Source organism: Tribolium madens, unplaced genomic scaffold (assembly GCF_015345945.1).
Source record: "Tribolium madens isolate multiple individuals breed KSU strain unplaced genomic scaffold, Tmad_KSU_1.1 Scaffold_96;HRSCAF=242;Tcas5.2_LG5, whole genome shotgun sequence".
Lineage (NCBI taxonomy): Eukaryota > Metazoa > Arthropoda > Insecta > Coleoptera > Tenebrionidae > Tribolium > Tribolium madens.
Genome location: NW_025401068.1, coordinates 1,354,008 through 1,374,077, shown reverse-complemented (window position 1 = coordinate 1,374,077; position 20,070 = coordinate 1,354,008).

Genomic DNA, 20,070 nt, shown 5'->3' with positions numbered 1-20,070 from the left:
TCACGCTACAAAAAATTCCTGACATGGCAAACACAGTTGATAAGAACATCATCCAAATCAGAAGCAATTTTAAAATATTCGAAAGTATCAACAAATATTTTCAAACGATCTGATTATAATTTGCTACTAAAAATTATCTGGGTCAAAGTTGATGGTGAAATGTAAAACCATCTTAACTCAGATGCATCATTATTTCGAAAAATTCAAACACTAATTATTATTAACGATATTAATAAAAAACGTGGCTTTACATTTTTTAATTTTAGAATTTTAAAACACCCGTGACTTTTTTTCTGTATGATTTAGTAGTAAAGTTTTTTGTTTCTAAATTAGTCAGTAGTGTACAACAGCAATTACATTTTTGTAATCAATTTCAGCTCAGAAATATTGTCATTTTTTATATGGAAAAGTCAGGAGGTAATAACTATGCATTTATATAGAGTGTCAGAACTCGTGCTCCAGAGAAAAATTTTAAGTAAGATAAGATGCCAGAAATATGGAAAAAATGTTTAAAAAATTCTATCTGTCAAAAAATTTGGAGTTACAATTTAGCATACAGCTTCCTTGTTTTCTCTTCTAATAGCCTGTAGCAAAAAAAACTTGGAAAATTATTTTTCCAACAAAAATAAATAGAGGCAAAGAGCAAAATATAAACTTTCATAGCTTCGAAATTTTTATAGATAGTTTTTTTCCATGTTTCTGGTATCTTACCTTACTAGGGCGTGAGTTCTGGCGCATCCTGGATGTGATTTCAATGTTTAGGTATTTTTTTTTTCTGTAACTAACTAAACTAAATAAACACATATAAAACATTTTTTTATTGAAATTATTTTTTTTTTCAATTGATTAGTTAGTGCCTTATGCTGACTGATTTAAAAATTCACAACAATATTATTTAAATTGGTACAACATGTCGAAAGATGTATTTACTATTAAAATTTCTTCTTAGATTTACAAAGTTAAAAAATCCATCTCCATCTCCATTTATGGGATCAGAGTTTATGGCACCTGTCCAAACTTTTTATTTATGTGTCGTAGTTTATTTTTAAAGTAATTTTTCTTCTTTATCATGGACTAGTATTATAAAGGGAAATTTTTGCATAGCTATTAGTACGAGTCTTTAAGTTTTATGGGTTTAGATAGTGTCGTGTAGCCTAAAATCAACCGGTATAAAGGATACACAACATAAATATTAATCTTTGTTATTATCGTTATTACCTACTTAAAGTAAAAGTAAAAACTAATAAGACTAATTTAAAGAGACGGAAAAACATAACTATAATTACGACTATACGAGTATTTATTCGAAATTGGAGAATGAGCTTTGACTGCTATGAGAAAGTGATAGTTAACTGGAAGAGAGGCAGAAAAAAATTTCAGTGTACAATAGGTTACGGAAGTTACAATATATGTAGAGTATCAAAGTTGAAAATGTTTACTTTCACTGTTGTGTTAAGATGTTAGTGATGTTGCATAAAAATGTTTCTTTTATAAACTTTTATTTGTATGAAAAAGTATAGTTCTAAAATTATCACAGATTATAGATAATTCGAATTATTTAAAAAAAGTACAAATTTAAGTTGAAGTGGAATGAATATTCTATAATCTATAAATATAAAAACCATCATTCAAATAATAAAATAAAAATAAATAAATCCATTTAATTAATTTTTATTTAAATGTTAGAAATTATTATTTTTTGATATACAGGGTGATTCTTAAATAGACTGACAAAATTTTATTACAGCTTCCCAAGGATAAATAAAGACAAACTGTACCCTTTTTACATTTATATCTTTTAGGGGCAAAACCCCCTTGATCCGTGCCACTTACGGCAATGATCAAATTAATACCATGGTTTCCACTACCTGTGCTAATACTATAACGAACACATCAGTGGCGTACGCTTTACCTCAAAAATAACTTTAATATATTTTATTTGGAGAACGGTTAAACAAAGAATTTTTTTAATATTTTTTCCAGCATGTACTCATTTGATACTACCAAGGATAAAATTTTGTCGGTTTATTTAAGAATCACCTGTATTGTGTTTCATTAGTATATAGGATGTTAAAAAAAGATTGTAAAATATTTAAGGAGGTAAAAGTATGGACCAAAATAAACAAAAAGTTTTAATGAACATGGGTCCGCAAAGTAACGTTTTCCGATATATGGAATGTGAATTTTTTTTTAAATTTATACTAGAGCTTCTCTTGTCCGGACAGATTGCAAATAAATGTTTGAAAAAATGAATAATCTTCGATATCTCCGAGACCGTTACATGTTTATAAACACTTTTTTGTTTGGTTTGGTCCATACTATTACCTCCTCAAATGTTTTATAACACTTTGTTTTTTTAACACTTTGTATATTACACAACAAACACGAAAAGTGACAAATAGCGCACAAGTCGGTAATTTTATACAAGAGGCGTCAGTGCGTTAGACACTTTCCATCGAGTTTGTACAGGGTGCTGCATTTTGGATGTCCGAATAGGAAATCTCCAAAACTAAAAGGTTTAGTCAAAAACATTCTGGGACTCGCTTGCAACTGGTTTTGTAAAGCCTTAGTTTTAATATTTGCTGCGTAATGTTAATTAAAAGGTAAAACAAAATATATAACGTATGGTTCGAAAGTTTTGGGATTTTTTTACATGCTTATAACTTTTTCAAAACTTGTTTATTTTTTAAAATAAATGTAATAATTGATAATATAATCAACAATAAATAATCCATAATCAAATTACTGATAGTGAGCCATTATCTTCAAGTGCTCATAATTTTGTGTTTTGTCCCGTTCTCTTCTGGACAAGAGCAGGATCGATTTATCTAAGCTTAAAAAAAGTTCGACGTCGCAATTTTTTCTCATTTCTGACTTCCTATCTCTTGTTGTACACTTTTCTGTACAATGTTGTCCAAAACTCAGTTGATCGAGTCTGAGGTATGTACATTGGGATGATTGTCTATTTTGGTTAAGCTATTTTGTAGCTTCTCTACCATTGTGGAATGAAGACAAATCAGACCAAAACATTACATCATCATTGGCATGATATGTATTTAAAACTTCATTGAGTTTGGAAAGATATGTTTGAATATAAATGGTCTTTGAAACAGCGAGTCTTCGACCTAATTTTTGTTGTGAAACTTTTATTTCCCCAAAATTGTAGGTCGAGGACTTTTGCACACATTAACAAGGGGTATACCCTATTCAATTTCTTTTATAGTTCGATAAATTGTTGTTACAGAAATATTTTGTTCTCTATAAATTGCAGCAATTTCACGTTTAGGTATTTGTCCAACTAAATTGTATAAATGCCTTAACGAATATCTAGCTTATATGACATTTTTGAAAACCCGAATGAAACAACTAAACTATCATAACATAAATAAGTTAATTGTCATACTTTACTTGCAGCAACAACTTGTTTAAACACCATTTGGTATAAATAAAAACCATCTAAAAAAATTCCCAAGACTTTAGGACCATACGTTAGTTTTCTTTCACATAAAAAAGGTAAAAATGCAGAGAGTTTTATTTAAGCAACAAGAATGTTTCAATTGTTTTTAAAGGTTCCACATTAGATTATTGCAGTGTGTTAAGATAATTGTGAGAATTTTAGTAGAAATATGTATTATGAATGGAATATAATCGTCGAATGAGCGTTGTACGGCACCGAGCCCATAAAATATTAAACGAACCACCCTACGTGTGATTTAATTGTGTTAGCAGCAGCATGTTCCGACTTGGCTAGCATGTAATGTATGCAATTACAATCAAATCGGGCGGCACGTTTCTGGCCTATAAAAACAATTGGATATATTTGAGTCCCCTCGGCGTTGTTCGTCCGGTACGGTGGCGCGGCAATCACATCTATACGATATTAGGCTAACACAGCTAACGATAATGGATATCGGGATTGTCGGGAATCTGATTTATGGAACGGAAAACAAATCTTGGGGCTAGCGAGTAAATTGAATCAGGTCAGAACGTCATGTCAAGTTTGTGCTCGACGCCGTTTTATGACAGCTTCATTGGATATCGCCGAAATTATTCACGCAACAGTCGAAAAAATAGTCTGGCGCATCCGCCATAATTCTCAGCAAAGTTATCGGAAAAGGCAAAATGCGTAACGAAGGCGAGATAAATGTAGCTTCTAGCGTGATAGGAGAAGCCGAAAAGGGCTGAAGAATGGGGTGCCGGCTACGTTGAATAGGAGGGTAAGCGGATAGAGGGCGCAGAGCGTGATAAATATTGGGCAATAAGTGGCAGAGCAACGTGGCTGGCAGTGAGAAGCTGTCGCGACCTCATGCAGCCGACCGTGTAATTGGATGGAGTGCAACGATATTGACATCCAGAGAACTGGATTCAAGAACAGCGAGCGCCACCACTACTATAGCCCAGTCAAGTTAGACAAAAATAGGACGATCGGTGGAAAAAAGTCTCAGGGAGTTGGAATTTTTTTAAACGCTTTCTTTTTTCTTGGGTAGACATATATCAAAAGTCCCCGAAGGTGGGGGGCGAGCTCGAGGAGGGGGAGGGGGCTAAAGATGTCTTTTTTTGTTTGTTTGCTTATATCTAAACTATTAGTCCTAACGGTTTTTGCCCGCTTATCAAAATTAAAGCTTACAAAATTTTCTACAAAAATGGTCCTTTGCATTTTTGTTGAAGAACTAACTGTAAGCGAGTTATAGGGATGACAAAAAAACATCATTTAAAAAAATGTGCTTTATCCGCATTTAAAACAGAATTAATCTTGTGATTTGAAAAAACTGAAAGCAAATTGAATTTATTGGGTACAACACTTCATTAGAGAGTCTATAAAGTCTTCCGAGTCGTCCTCATATGCTGCATCTTCGTCTTCAACTTAAACATTGAAAAACAGTCTTGTTCAGTACAATATTAATAGATAGATGATTTAATATCGATGATTTAAATAAAGCTCACAGTAAATTGAATTGGATCCAACAGTTTATTAGTGGGTGCCACGAGGGTCTATCAAGTCTTCCGAGTCATCCTTATATGCTGAACTAGCATTTGCCTTTGACTTTGTCCGCGTGTATTTCTCTTATAAAATGGGAAAAAGTCCGTTCACAAAACCATTCCATAGGCTTAGGTACTCTATAAAGCTAGATAATTACCTATATTATGTATAGGATTCAGTTATAGTAGTCTCGTTCTTCGCATGGGCTATGTTTGTGGATAAATATTAAATGTTTATTTTCATAAAGTGTCGTCTCAGTGTACTTCTGCACTATCAAAATTCGAAATTTCATATTTCTAATTTTGTTTTTAAGCGTTTAAACTCTATTTTATTTCATTAAAATTAGAAAAGTGCACTTCTACACTCTCTAAGGATCATATTTTCTAAATTTAATGTTTTTAAATCCCTTTAAATGTGTACACCGTTTTATTCCCGTAAAAACTAATTTTCGAAAAATCTTATTTTAGTGCCCCTTTACACCTCTAAAGAGTTTTTGGTTTATATCTTTGTTTAAACATTTACACCCCATTTAACCTCGTTACAGATTGATTCTCTCTTTCATCCAAAACTTTTATTTATATCTCCGTTTAAATGTTTACACCCGAGTCACCTTTCAGGCAGACCAGCTTAGTTGGGGAACGCTCTACACTCTCTACTTAACTATATGCTAATGAAATGTGTTTCGGTTAGTCCTACGACAAAAAATGAATAGGACCATTTTTGTGGAAAATTGTGATGCAGAAATAGACTTCTACAGAAAATTCTACATAAATTACATAAACAATGAGTTTGTATTTATAGACTCTCGTGACTCCCCTTTTCTTTAATGAAGTATTGGACCCAGTAAATTCAATTTACTGCCAGTTTTTTTTAAGTCTAATTCTGTTTTAAATGCAGATAAAGCACATTTTTTTAACTCTTTCAGGTACACACTTTAATATATTTAAAATACCGTACAGGTACAGCTGTTTACTGGATTTTAAAAATAATCATTTTTCAAGTTGTTTTAAAAAATAGGTATTAAAATAGCACTAACCACAGTTTTTCATCGGTCAATGACCAATTATTTTAGATTTCAGATTTTTTTACTTTCTCCGGTAARATCATTAACTTCATGAACCCCTKGTACATTTTTGATAATTTTAAAGCATTCTTAATATGAAGTAGTCATTGTCTATTACTTATTTAGTGACATAATAGGCATTTAAAAAAATTAATTAAGAAAATAAAATAGTATTATAATGAACAAAGAAAAATAACAATAAATAATAAAAACAAAAGCAAACTAAATAATACGTACGATAGATAACAAAAGTTATATTTTTTGTAATAATACGGTTGAAAGCAATMTTTCTGTTTGCTTTAACAACACTACAAGTTACACACTGCCAGTTACTTCGAAACTCTTGTTGCTTGGAGCTACATAATGCAAGTATCAACGAAATAGAAAAAAATTCAGTGCCACCATTTATGACTTTTTCAATTGAGTACAATGACGGACAGTGAATTTTGTCCAAGCAATTTCCATGACAGACTAAAAGTGTAAATTAGTTTTTAGGTTTTTCTAACTTTGTTTGAGAACTTTGATGAACAATTATCATGTTGACAAAATGCCCGATATTCCTTACATACTTTTTACCTGTGCTTTGTCTTACATTGCTTGAGATGTAGTACCAATCCATTTTTAGATTGGAAATCCGGTCCAAAATGAATAAGAATTTAATTAAACTTGACAATGTCAGTTATCATGACAATAAAGCACAGGCTACAGTGAATTTTTGTGAATTCACAGATATTAAGTGGACGAAATGCACTATCCATCACTGTACGTCATCAACTGATCAAATTTATCAACAAAGATCATGTTATTCTTGTAATTTTCCACAACATCAGGACATACCCCTCATATCTCAAGAAACTAAGAATAATACGAAATACAGTTAGTAAAAATGCAAAATTTTATCAGTGTAATGTTAAACGAAATTGATTACCTAAATAGGCTGGAAATGCTCAATGCCGTCATGAAGCCTTCTAGTCGAAATAGGAAAGTTTTTGGTTGATAAACCCAAGGATCGAAATTCTAATCCCAATGAAAGAAATTTTTTTTGTTTTGTTTTTTTCCTCTTTGTATTTATAATAATCATTATCCATTATGTATATATATTCTCAAAAAACAATTCAATTTTTTTATGTTAAAATAAGTATCATAAAAATGTAGCTATTTCAAATTAATTAATAAATTGTATAGTTTTCATAATAATTTTAAGTTCATTGATCGTAAATAAAAAAATGTGGTAAACTCTACAAGAATAATGTCTGTATTATTAAAAATATTACCATTAATGAGCAAAACTGCTCAAAAATATAAATTAAGGTGAATTAAAAAGGTGGGTTAAATTTTAACCCACCGTACCGATTCGGCCAAAAATGTGGTGGGTTAAATTTTAACCCACCGTCCCTCAAAGAGTTAAATGATGTTTTTTGTCTGCCCTATAACTCGCTTACGGTCAGTCCTACAATAAAAATGCAAAGGACCATTTTTGTAGGAAATTTTGTAAGCTTTAATTTTGATAAGAAGATAAAAACCTATAGGAGTGATAATTTCCGAGATATAAGCAAAACAAAAACAAAAAAAGACACCTTTAGCCCCCTCCCCCTTCTTGAGCTCGCCCCCCACCTTCGGGGACTTTTGTTATATGTCTACCCAAGAAAAAAGAAAGCGTTTAAAAAAATCCAACTTTCTTGGATTTTTTTCCACCGATTTGTCTTATTTGACTGGGCTACTAGAAAATTCCATCCCCACTAACTTCTTCCAGATCCAGAACCAATAATGGGAGATTCTATCGGATGCTTTACGACGACTGCTACATTAGTTTCGGATATGACGAAGTCCGGCCTTCCATTATAATGTAAAGCATAACTATGAGTGGCTATTTCCATATACGATCCGAGAATGGTAAGTGGTCAGAAACAGAGAGACATATATAAACTCCTAAAATGTGCTCCAACGCTCTGCAGATAACATCTAGATCTCCGGGGTGGCTGCAATAACAATCTTCTTGTATGAATTGTTATAGCTCTCGCTATCATTCAGTGGACATCTCATTCCGGGTAACCGCTAGCACTAAACACATTTCATCTGAACACTGTCCATTCACAGCTTCTCGATGACCGTGCTATACGCGCTACTGGTTTGCTGTTTACGACCAACCAACGAAACCTACGTAGGGGTCTCAGACTGGTGGAGGTGTTGCTTATGAATTATTTCCTGCGACGGAAAACTTGACCTCAACAACTTCACTTTTACCACTCGATTTACTAAAAATAAACACATATTTCACTACTCCATTGCCATCTATGTCTGCTCAACTATTCATAATGCCACTCCAACGGAGAATGGCTAAAACATTTATCAAGAATAAAACCTACAAGCGACACAATTCCAGACTGATGGAAATGTCTCAGTACAGTTTTTATAAAAAAATATTTTTGTTACCTTTTTGAATGGGCTTCGACTTTTCATATCTTTAATGGGTGCACAAACAAAAAACTTGAAAAATCAATTGTTTTTAAAGCAAAAAAAAACAAATCAGATCTTTTTTACATGCAGTGTCCCCGGATCAGTAGATTTTTTAACCTTTCTTCCATGTTCCTAGTATCTTACTTTACATGGCTTTGATCAATCAAAATTTACAGAGCTTTTGGGAGTACAACGTGTCCCAAGTTTTTAGGCCGGCCTAAAAATAAATATTTCTTATTGATTAATAAAAAAATTTGCGAGTGCAAACGATAGAGGATTATATGTATAGACTTCAATTTAGTGCTTTGATATTGTTCAAAATCTTTAGCGTATGGCAGTGACATAATAAAAACTAAATTTGGAAAAAAATGCACTTAATTGGAATAATTTCTACATGAAGAAATTCCTTGATTTTTTCTAGTAATAATTATGAAAATCGAGTAATGAGTAATTAACATTTTAATATTGCATATCTGAAAGTTCCAATAATTTATGGGTGGTTTGTGGTAATTGGAATCACGCCAGAATTTCTTGACAAAAGAAAAAGATCCGCAATGATACCAGGGCTCTATTGCAAAGCCTCTGCTTTATTGTCAATGCATTTGCAGTACATCATCCCAAATTTGGCCATAAATTACCTACCAAAATTCCCAATTTTCAAATTAAAATCAAAATCTATCAACTTTTACATTATCCAATTTTCACAATTGCCATTACAAGAAATCAAGAAATTTTATCATGTAGAAAAAATTCCAATTAATAAAAAAAAATCCAAATTTGGTTTTTAGGGTCTCACGCTAAAAATTTTCAACAATATCATAAGTACTAAATCGAAGTCTGTATAATCCTATATTGTTTGCACTAGCATTTTTTTTTTAATCAGTTAGAAATAATTATTTTTAGGCAGGCCCTAAAAAAATTTATTCTTTGACACTGTCAAAATTTACGATTTTTCTCCTATGTAAGGAAGTTTTGACAACTGTTTGGCATTTCTCAATACGAAACGATTATTTTTAGCTGATTTAAAGCAAGCTAAAGACTTGTTGAGTCTAATTCGAAGAATAAAATGTTGTATTCAACTCGTTTGAGTGTAAATCGGACGCTTTATTCCACCTCGTGGATGATAAACCACTCTGTGAAATAATGCACTCAAACTCGTAGAATAAATAACTATTTTATAAAAGTATCTTGTCGGATTCTAATTCTTGAAACTACTCTTATATTCTCTTGCTGGGATATCGATAATCAAAGACAAAGGAATCCGATTTCATTGAAATTCAGATATCTCAGCAACAAAGTGACGTAAAAAGAATATAAAAAAGACAAATTGAAGCTGAATGAACAAGCTATCCGGCTCATGCATTAATTAATTTTTTTTACACTATTTCTTAGAATTGTGTAATAACTGTAGCTCAGAAAGATTTTTATTTTTTGTCAAAAGATCTCAAGACTAGAAACTTGAAGGTTCAAAATGTTTTTTCTTAATCTATCTACGACCATTTTTTATTGAGATACAGCTAGAATATTTTAAGTATCTGAGATAGTAACAAATCTTTTTTCACAAAAAGCTTAATTTTGGATTAATTTGAAAAATGGAAAAACAAAATAGAATAATAAAAATGATTAAATTGATTAATTTTTTTTAAAAATAATAGAAAATTTAAGACATTAAAAGTAATTTAAAAAAATGTAATGTTATTAAAAAAGTATTACGGAATTTTAAATACTTTTATTTAAGAGTCAAGTTAAAAATTAATTAATTAAATTGATTATTTTTTTTTAAAAATAATAGAAAATTTAAGACATTAAAAGTAATTTAAAAAAATGTAATGTTATTAAAAAAGTATTACGGAATTTTAAATACTTTTATTTAAGAGTCAAGTTAAAAATTATTAGATTTTTTTAAATTAAGCAAGAGTATATTATTTGCAATGAGTGCATCTCTCCGATGCACCCATGTAGTCGGCGTCCGTGGTAAGTAATGATTAAAAATGAAGTTTCGGAATTAAAATAAGTCAGACGAAATTAATCATAATAATAACATTGTTAAAGTCTTATATTTCATAAATTAGAAAACATAAACATAACTCAAAATATTAAAAAATGATTCAAATTAACAAAAAAAAGTTTTTATTTAACCACTTTCGGGCAGACTATACGCTTATACGATCGTGATTCGCGACTCTAAGAAGTTAAGTTATAAAACATTATTTAGACACATTTTTACAATTTTAATATGTTGTTTTAGTAGTTAATAAATTTTAAGTTATTTTACTGAAGTGTTGTTTTCAGCTAGTCTAAATTTGCACATTTTTTCATCGGCACTCAAACTTTTATCATACTTTGAATAAAAAAATTTCAGAAGTTTACATTATTATTCATAATTTACAATGTTTACAAAACTATATGTGTATTAATTAGAAAATTATTTTTGGCAACAAATCACGATCGTGCAAACGGTCAATTAGTTGCGAATTAAGATTTGATTGCAGTTAAATCAGCCCTTGAAATATGAATACATTTGTTATAGTAATTATCTAGTTTTAAATATGTTTTTTCAATTTGTAAATGTGTGTCGTGGTGTTCGTGTTGTGGTGTGCTTTTGATAATAGAAGTTGTGGGAATGGTGTGTTTCGTGTTGAGAAATAGCGTCGCTTTTACGATTCGAATCATTATTTTACACCTCTAGGAAAGTGTTCGCATAAATATGGAATAACCTGACGCTTTATGCTCCCCATAAAACTCTACTTTGTGTTGAATAATCTTCAAATTGCCTGGGAGCACATTTGAGCATGAAATATGCGTTCGCGGCAAGTTGGAAAGCCTTGGAAAATGGAAACGAAAAGCGGCCAAGTGTAGAAGCGATGAGGCCAACGTCACATTAGCACAATGCTGCTCTGTTGATGCTGGGGTAGATTCAGAGAGAATAACACGATTTCGTCTATGTCAAGCCCGCTTTAACTCGCGTTGAGTTGGGTGGAATTCTTGTCGGAAGCCTGGAGACAGAATGAATGGCGACAAACTTTGTTGTCTAGAAGGATTGCTCGAAAGATAAGACACTTCAACTCGCTTGAAACAAGACTGGATAGGGTATTATACAAATTCTCTCCCTTATTCTGTAGGCTATTGTTTATCCGATATGCTCGCGGCTCCAATTAAGTTGAGGAGGAATAAAGCGGTTATCAGGATACTAAAACTGTATCGCTTGGATAAAATGTGATGGGAGCGTTGAAGACCATTCATTTGGCTTGCTAATTTTATTATTGCCACCGGAAGGGTTTTATCTCGGTTTATGGACAACAGATACATGTTTTTCAACATTCCGAATAAATTCTGACAAAAATTTCTCAGTTTTGCTACATTAACTCCTTCCTCGCCCCAGCTAAACATAACGATTTTCATTCGGAGTGAATAAAGAGGGAAGAGGCCAACAAAAGCCGTATTAAATTGTAGTAAACATCGCCTTAAGCAGAAAATTACAAAATGATCCCGGAAGAGGGACGATCAAGACGCGAATCCCTTGAGACAGTTGCAAAGTATTTTAATAAAGGATTTTTTTGTCACACGCTTAAGACTTTGAAAGAACACGACGAGATTACAGCGTAGTATAACCACCTGCGCCATGAGACACCTACAATTTGCTTAAATTGTTCTTGGATTTTTTCAGGAAAGACATCTCATTACCGGAGCAAATCCTTGCTAATATAAAAACGATGGAGAGAGCGCTTATTCTTTCACATAAATTTGCGGATAAGTAGAAATTTTTTACTAATTTGCTACATTACAAGAGGAGAAATTTAACTGCATGTTGCAAATCTTATCCTTAAACGTAAAATATTTCCAAATGCAAATATTGTTTACTGCCTCGACGTTCTATTTTTATTTTTAGATGACCGAAATTATGTGGAATACAGATAAATCTTAACTTACTATACGCATAAACTTATGAAATTAAAGGTTACGATCAATAATACTCGTAAGTATTAGATAAACATTTTTTGTCGCGAGGGAGCTCTATTTGATTGTTTACCACGTCTGTTTCCAAGATAGTAAGTTGTATTTACTCGTTGCTATCCCACACTTGTCGGTATAGTATTTTTCAGGATTGTTCTCTTAGATACATAAGGTGTAAAAAGTGGTATGTAACTAAACATATAAATTTTTCAATTTATATACTTGATTTGACATCTGTCAAAATTGACCTCAAAATTTTCAATAAATTCGTTTTTTATAAAATTTTGCTAATCATGGAAAATGTTAAATCAATCGCGCAAAAAATGTCATAAGCATCACGAACGTTAAGGACTTACCGATCTCAGACAATAATTGGAGTCGTCGCTTTGCTCCTCCCCCAAACAATTGTCTTGTCTGATCGGTAAAATGTCCTTACCGTTCTTGATGCTATTTTTTCACTACTAGCTGTAAAAGGTACCATTATTTGGCTTGTGGAGCGGTTGTGAAGTTGTTTTTTTCTCCTGTAGTCAATAATTTTTAATAATAAATATGTCTGCTTTAATGTTATCAGTACAAATTATCTAAAATTTTAAAGTATAATAGTGTTTTTAAAAGGTATATCCCGGTAACTGAGAAACTTTTATTAGGATTGTATATAATTCTCACCCTGTATATGTATTTAGTTAGTAAAGAAATAAATTACTAATAATGCATTTGCAAATAAGTTTTACAACATAAATAAATTACATGATCTTCGTTGCCCACTTCCATTAAAAAATTTTTTTTACTTAATAGGTAGTAGATTGTATACCGAAGTGGGAAGTGCTTCATTATCAAGGTGAAATTTGATGACCAAGGCACGAAGCGCCGCGGTTAGCAGTAAGCCGAGGTACGATGAAGATGTTTGTATACTATTTTATTCATAATCATCCTCTTTAAAGAACAGAAAGCCAATAAAGAATTTATTATCAAATTCTGAAAAACATGACATATGACAGGTTAGGTTGGGAAGTGGCCATTTCCTAATCTATAAACCTGATATTTTATATCAATTGTTAAATAAAGTTGAAATGTCATACTTTTTCACATGCAAGGTGATTTGATTATTACTTTATGATTGTAAATAAAGAATTTTAACAAAAATAATTAGTATAAATATGCAAAAATAAATGAAGTTATTATTAACATAAATGGTCGGAATACTTTTCAATTTTCACATGCAAGGTGATTTGATTATTACTTTATGATTGTAAATAAAGAATTTTAACAAAAATAATAATTAGTATAAATATGCAAAAATAAATGAAGTTATTATTAACATAAATGGTCGGAATGATGGCTTTTAAAAGCTGTTGGGGGCATTTGATTAATTTAATGTCTTTATAATATTTTGTTTGTCTTTGTTTTACTAATTTGAAATTCATTATTGTGACAATAAATTTAGTATCCCATTTTTGGTTATGGCTTATTTTTCTCATCGATTTAGAATGTTTTTGTAGCTCAAGCAAAAGAGAGTAAAGCAAAAAAAATATTTCAGGTTGTGAATAACTTTTTTGGAAATAAAAAATTATGGTGGCTAATTTGGTAGCAGTTGTGCGTAGACTGTAATTTAATATCAATATTAACGTCTTAAAACCGACGTAATTTGCGATTATTACGTTTTCCATTGCAATTTGTCATCAATTATACCGAAAAGTTTCTTTAGAGTCTTGCTAAATAAATTCAAATAGGCACCGTGGGGTTTATTTTGCACGCTTTAATTTAATTAATTACCTGTTTCAAGTGAGTAATTTTGCCAGTGACGATATAAATATTTATAAGTGAGAGAGCAAACACTTCTAGAAGGGGAATTGACAAATAATATTCACTTGGGCAATTTATTAGCCTACCTAGGGCGAGCACTTTTGATAGACTTACAACAATCGGTCAGTTTGTGTCAAGTTAATGGTTAGAAATAAATCTACGAGTGGTTCTCGACCAACAATGAATGGATCTGCTTTGAAAAGGCCGAGTTGTTTTAAATGGGCAGATGATGTCAGTGGAGGCGTGTGCCGTTTGGAGATAATTAAAAATTGTGAGTTTGCATCTATAAAACGTTTGAAAGGCCATTGTCAACTATGGCAAACTGCCATTATTTACACCTTCCTGTATCTCACCTTGAGAGAGGCGGCCCACCCTGGTAGCGGACATAAATAAGGCATTATTTGCCCGTAAGTAGGCACTTTTGCACAATTCCAAGACCGGTCCTGCAACAGGACGAGTTCGTAGTGACAAGCGGAGTGGAGTGGAGCCTCCAATAGTGGCCAGATGGTCAGAGGAAGATCGATTATTAAAACCGCGGGATGTCTTTCAGGGTGACCACTGGCCATTTAGGGCATTGTTAGTGGTTGCAATTCGGGCACGAGTTATCTGAGTGAGTCATCAGAATCAGCTGCTGTCTCTGGACCGCACACTGGTGTTAATAAAGCAATCGACCTGAATCCGCCCTGTGTTGGCCCAAATCATTTGATCCTATTGCTGATGATAGACATTTGGCTCAAATTCGGGTCTAGTTTCAATACACTTGCTCTGTGGAAATTCAAGTGACAATAAATTTTAACTTGTTAGGTACATTGTTTTATTACTTGCTTAATTTTAATAATTTATTACCACCAAGAAAATATAATTTTTCAGTTATGTATGAGGACGCTACAGCAAACCAACTATGTATAATTTTCAACTAAATTTTGTGTTTTAATGATTAGTGGCATAAATAAAGAAATAAACATTTTCTATTTTTAGGAACGTTGAATACATAAAGTAGGTACCCTTATAATTTTCTACAAATCATAATTGAATAGCTGAGTGGAAAAGTACAATTTTTGTTAATTCCACTATGTTTTAATCTTATATCAAAATTTAGAGGACTTGAAGAATAGTATAGGGTGATTCTTAAATGGACCGACAAAATTTTATCCTTGGTAGTATTGAATGAGAACATGCTGGAAAAAATATTTAAAAAATTCTTTGTTTAACCGTTGTCCAAATAAAATTTATTCAAGTTATTCTCGAGGTAAAGCGAACGCCACTGATATGTTCGTAAATAGTATTAGCACAGGTAGTTAAAACCATGGTATGAATTTGATGAAAATGTACTTGATCATTGCAACAATTCATAAACGCCGTAAGTGGCACGGATCAAGGGGGTTCTGCCCCTAAAAGATATAATCGTAAAAAGGGTACAAATCTTCTCCATTTATCCTTGGGAAGCCCTGATAAAATTTTGTCGATCTATTTAAGAATTACCCTGTATATTATATCATAAGGCAGACTAGAGATTTTTTGTAGCCGAGCTGTTTATGCGCATATGCGCAGCATCAAGGGAAATACCTAATAAATGCGTGACTATAAAAAAAATTTCTACTGTGTTTTATATAATATTTTTTTCACTACTAGCATATTTATTACCCAGAAAGACAACGGTGAAAAATATAACCTTACTTATTTAATGCTTCAAACGTAACATGTTGTATTTCACAACTATTATTTTTGTTAATTCACTATTAACTATTACCTACAGTAATTAATTTGGTACTTTGCCTGAGTTATTAACTTAAATTGGAAGTATTATTATTTTCTTCTTATCGTAACTGAGGTTATGTAATTTTTTTAATTCTGCAACTATTAAAGGAATTTTTTAACTTCATAGTATAAAATATTTGTTAAAACACAAAGAAACTGCAAAGAAAATGTAAAAAGTGTTTACATTTGTCTTATTACCGGTAGAATTTCAACTAAAATAAACACCTTTGTTGTTGTGACAGTTTTGATATAGACAGAAGCATTAGAGTTGGGGTTCTTCTGATGTTTTTAATGAGGAAATTTAGGTCTTTTTTATTTAATTTTGCATTAATTTCATCTAGAAATACTTCCGTTAGTATTTGTCTAGTATTTGGTAATAGTTTTCCCTCCGTTCGAAAATAACTGTCCTGTTTGTTCTTTTTTTTAAGGTTATGCAAATTATTTTGTTTATTATTATAAAATTATTATAACGGCTGTTTTTTTAAATTTGGCGTCATAGTTGGCGGTGATATGAATATGTTGTGAATGGACCAAAATTTTTAATACGTCCGACGAGGTGTCAAATGTCAGATTAATAACTTTCAATACGATGGTTTGTTCACAATCGAACTTTCATGGATAGCTTTGACGCAAAATTTAAAAAAACACCCGTCATAAAGCGACACATTCAGAGGTTGACATTATTTCAATGCCAACTTGATCCTTCAATCATTTATGTATTTTAATTTATGACAAAACTTAAAAACGGAACTAGAAATTTTTCTAGATTTATTCTTCTTATTAAAGGATTATTTCTATGTTTTAGCATCGAGATGTGTAAGTTTTTTGGCTTATAAAAATTAGGTAATTCAACCTAACTTTTTTAGAATTTTTATTTAGACTTTTGAAACTCTTAAAAGATTCTTAGCATTTTAACATAATTCATATTTCAAAAAACTGATTCTAATACATCATTAAACCACTTTTACCAATTTATGCAATCTATGCACTTCGGACATTTTTTGTTCATTTCTGATTCGTTGGTTTCTAAATTTCTTTGAACATTTGTATGTTACGCCATTGATTATTATTCATCGAAATTTTGACATTGTAGTTTTATTTTTCCTGATTGATGTATTTTATATAAAAGTTTATGTTAAGTGTTTTTTAAATTAAAACAATTGACAAGTTGAGGTAGAAAAACAAATTTTTTTACACTCTTGCTGGTGTGAACACTTGGTGCTAAATAGAAAATGCTTGAAATTATACATATACAGACTGTATATAGACTGTATCAGCTCACTAATTTTTTATTTTTACTTTTATAAAGCAAAAACAAAGTCAAAGTATCTAAGTTAAAAAATGGATTTTTTATTAATAATGCTGTCTGTTATCGTAAGATTTGCTTATTTCTTTTTTGTTAATAAAGACACATAGATTTTTAACTGCATCCGAAAAAAATAAATTGGTAGCATCTGTACAAAATAATAATTTTCAGCATAAAAACATCACTTTTTTATTTACAAAAATAAATTGTTTGAAACTCTGTTTATCAAAAATTTTAAACAGAAAGTAAGTATTTAATTTGCATATGAAAAATTGGACATTGTGATATTTTAACTTTTAACATTTAACAATTGATTTAAAATATATAGTATAGGTTGGAAAGTGGTCCTTTCTTTATCAATTAATTTGTTATGTTTTTCAAAATTTGATAAATTCTTTATTGGTTTTCGTGTTTTGGCCTATTCTAACCGCGGCGCTTCACGCTTTCGTAAAAAAGCATCTCCTACTTTGGTATGTAATCTACTATCACTGGCGGATAATCAATTATTAGATTTATTTATTAGATTAGTCACTATTTTTTATTGAAAAATAGATAAACTATTTTTACAATATTTTCAATATAATAATTGTTATTTTTTTGATCTATTGAAAGATTTTTTAAATCATTGTTTTATTCTTTAGTTTTATAGATTTTATAGTAAAATAAACGCTTTTTAAAGAATTATTAACAAGTGAAAAAATTAGTCGATACCTATAAAAAGTAAATTTATATTAAATTGTTACTTAGTCAGTAGTGAATTTGTAAATATAAAATGATTAATTAAAGTAAAATTTAATTAGAATTAAAAGATTTTTTTGTTGTTGCAATATAGGTAGGTATATTTCGTATACCTACTTAGAAGAAAAATCTATATTTTAGAAACCAACTTTTAATATTTAATATGTATTTTTCTGTTTGCTTGAAAGCTATAACCTTCTAAAACTATTAACTATAAAATATTGTCGCTTTTTATTTATAAATGTTTTGTGCCTTAAAGTTCTTTAAAGCGGAGTGAATTTAGCAAAATAAATGACATAATTTTGCATAATAAATATGCATTGTATTTAAAAAAGCTATTTTAATGTTATTTCATGTTTTATGATAGATGTTATGTAACCTTGAAAGATGTTGGTTTCTATTGTAAATGCAAAATATGGATGGCATTTAGGTATTACATACATTGTCATTGACATGCAGGCTAGCTTATAAAAAAGTCTGCGGGCTAAATAATAAGCACTAAGTAACTTTTTTGTGTAAACGACATACTATTACTTGTGTATCTACCTATTAATATTACGTATGTACTAAAATAAATCAGTTATATTTATATGTGAATGATGACATAAATAATTTATTAGAATTAGTTATTAAATACAAAATAAAACACAATTTAGGTGCTACGGATTTTGAATTTAAATTTGGGAAAGTGTATTGATGTGTTTTAATTAATTTTATTAATATTATGTTCCAGGAACTTGGGAATCTGGTATAACCTGCCGACACTTCTAATGTTTGTTTTGAATGAAAATTGTTGTTTTTCATGTGGTGCTTTGTTGAGTGATTGAAATCTCGTTGGCATTTTTTGGTCAATTTCCGTGCGCTTGTTCGGAAGCGTTGTCCATCTCTCCTCGAAATAGTACAAGGGTTGTTGAGCAAAGTGCTAATGAGGGGTCTATGGTCGCGACCTCATCCGTCACTGTGGACAGGTCGGCAGGGTATCAAGCTGGCCACCCGCACAGCACTAAACGCGTTAGCGGCGCTACATGAGCTCCCTAATAAATTCTGAAGTAACAAACACCCTCACACAGCAAGGCTAAGCGGATTGTAATCTTTCCCTTTGGTGATATTTTACTACCCGCTCTCGCCTATCTGTATCACTGTTCTACCCTGTGACAAAGAAATATCGCTCACTCTTATGTTTTCAATCTATCAAATCCTCTCCACAAGCAGGAGCCACGTTTGATACCGAATTTTGTAAATAGGGAGAAAAAAGCGACTGAAAGACGCGGAGGCCGATAAAAAATAAGAGCGGCATAAGATTAAAGCCCTGGTGCAACCTTCTTAATTTGGGTCTGGTTTTGAGATTATCAGCCGAGCGTCAAGATTTACTAGGCGGTGGCAGGAAGCGTGTTTATATTTAGGTTTGTTTAGTTGAGATTAGGGCCGCAAGGAGTTGGCTGTTGATTACAAATTATAATAAGGCAATTTGTCATCTTAAGTGTTACTGTTGTGGTCTCCTTATGTTAGGTATTAAGAGGCAGGTAAGGGTTGTATGGGAAATTGATAAAAATAGAAAGGTTTTTTTATACCCTGGTATAAAACCAGATGACGGTTTTTAATTTATCATTATAATTTATTTTCAATAAAAAATGTTCTATCACTGTTTCACCCAAACCTCCTAATAAATTTCAGTCGATGCACTAAGATTGTTATCGCTGTATTTCCAAATGGTTTCGAAAATAAAGTCATTAAAATCAAGCGATCCATGTAAACTTCTACAACACACTAAATTTATTAACACAGTTGATAGAGCCATTGCCAGTAGATTTTAATACAAATTATTTTATTATACAAATCGGACGCACTTAATAGACGTAATTGCTGGAAAAATGTCATAATTATGATGTAATAGATTATTGTTTAATGCCATAACTGTAATTATCAGACCAAAAGGTCCCCGTTTATATTTAACTCCATTAACGAAGTGAATTTATGCATAAAATTAAAAATTCACTGCACAACATTCAC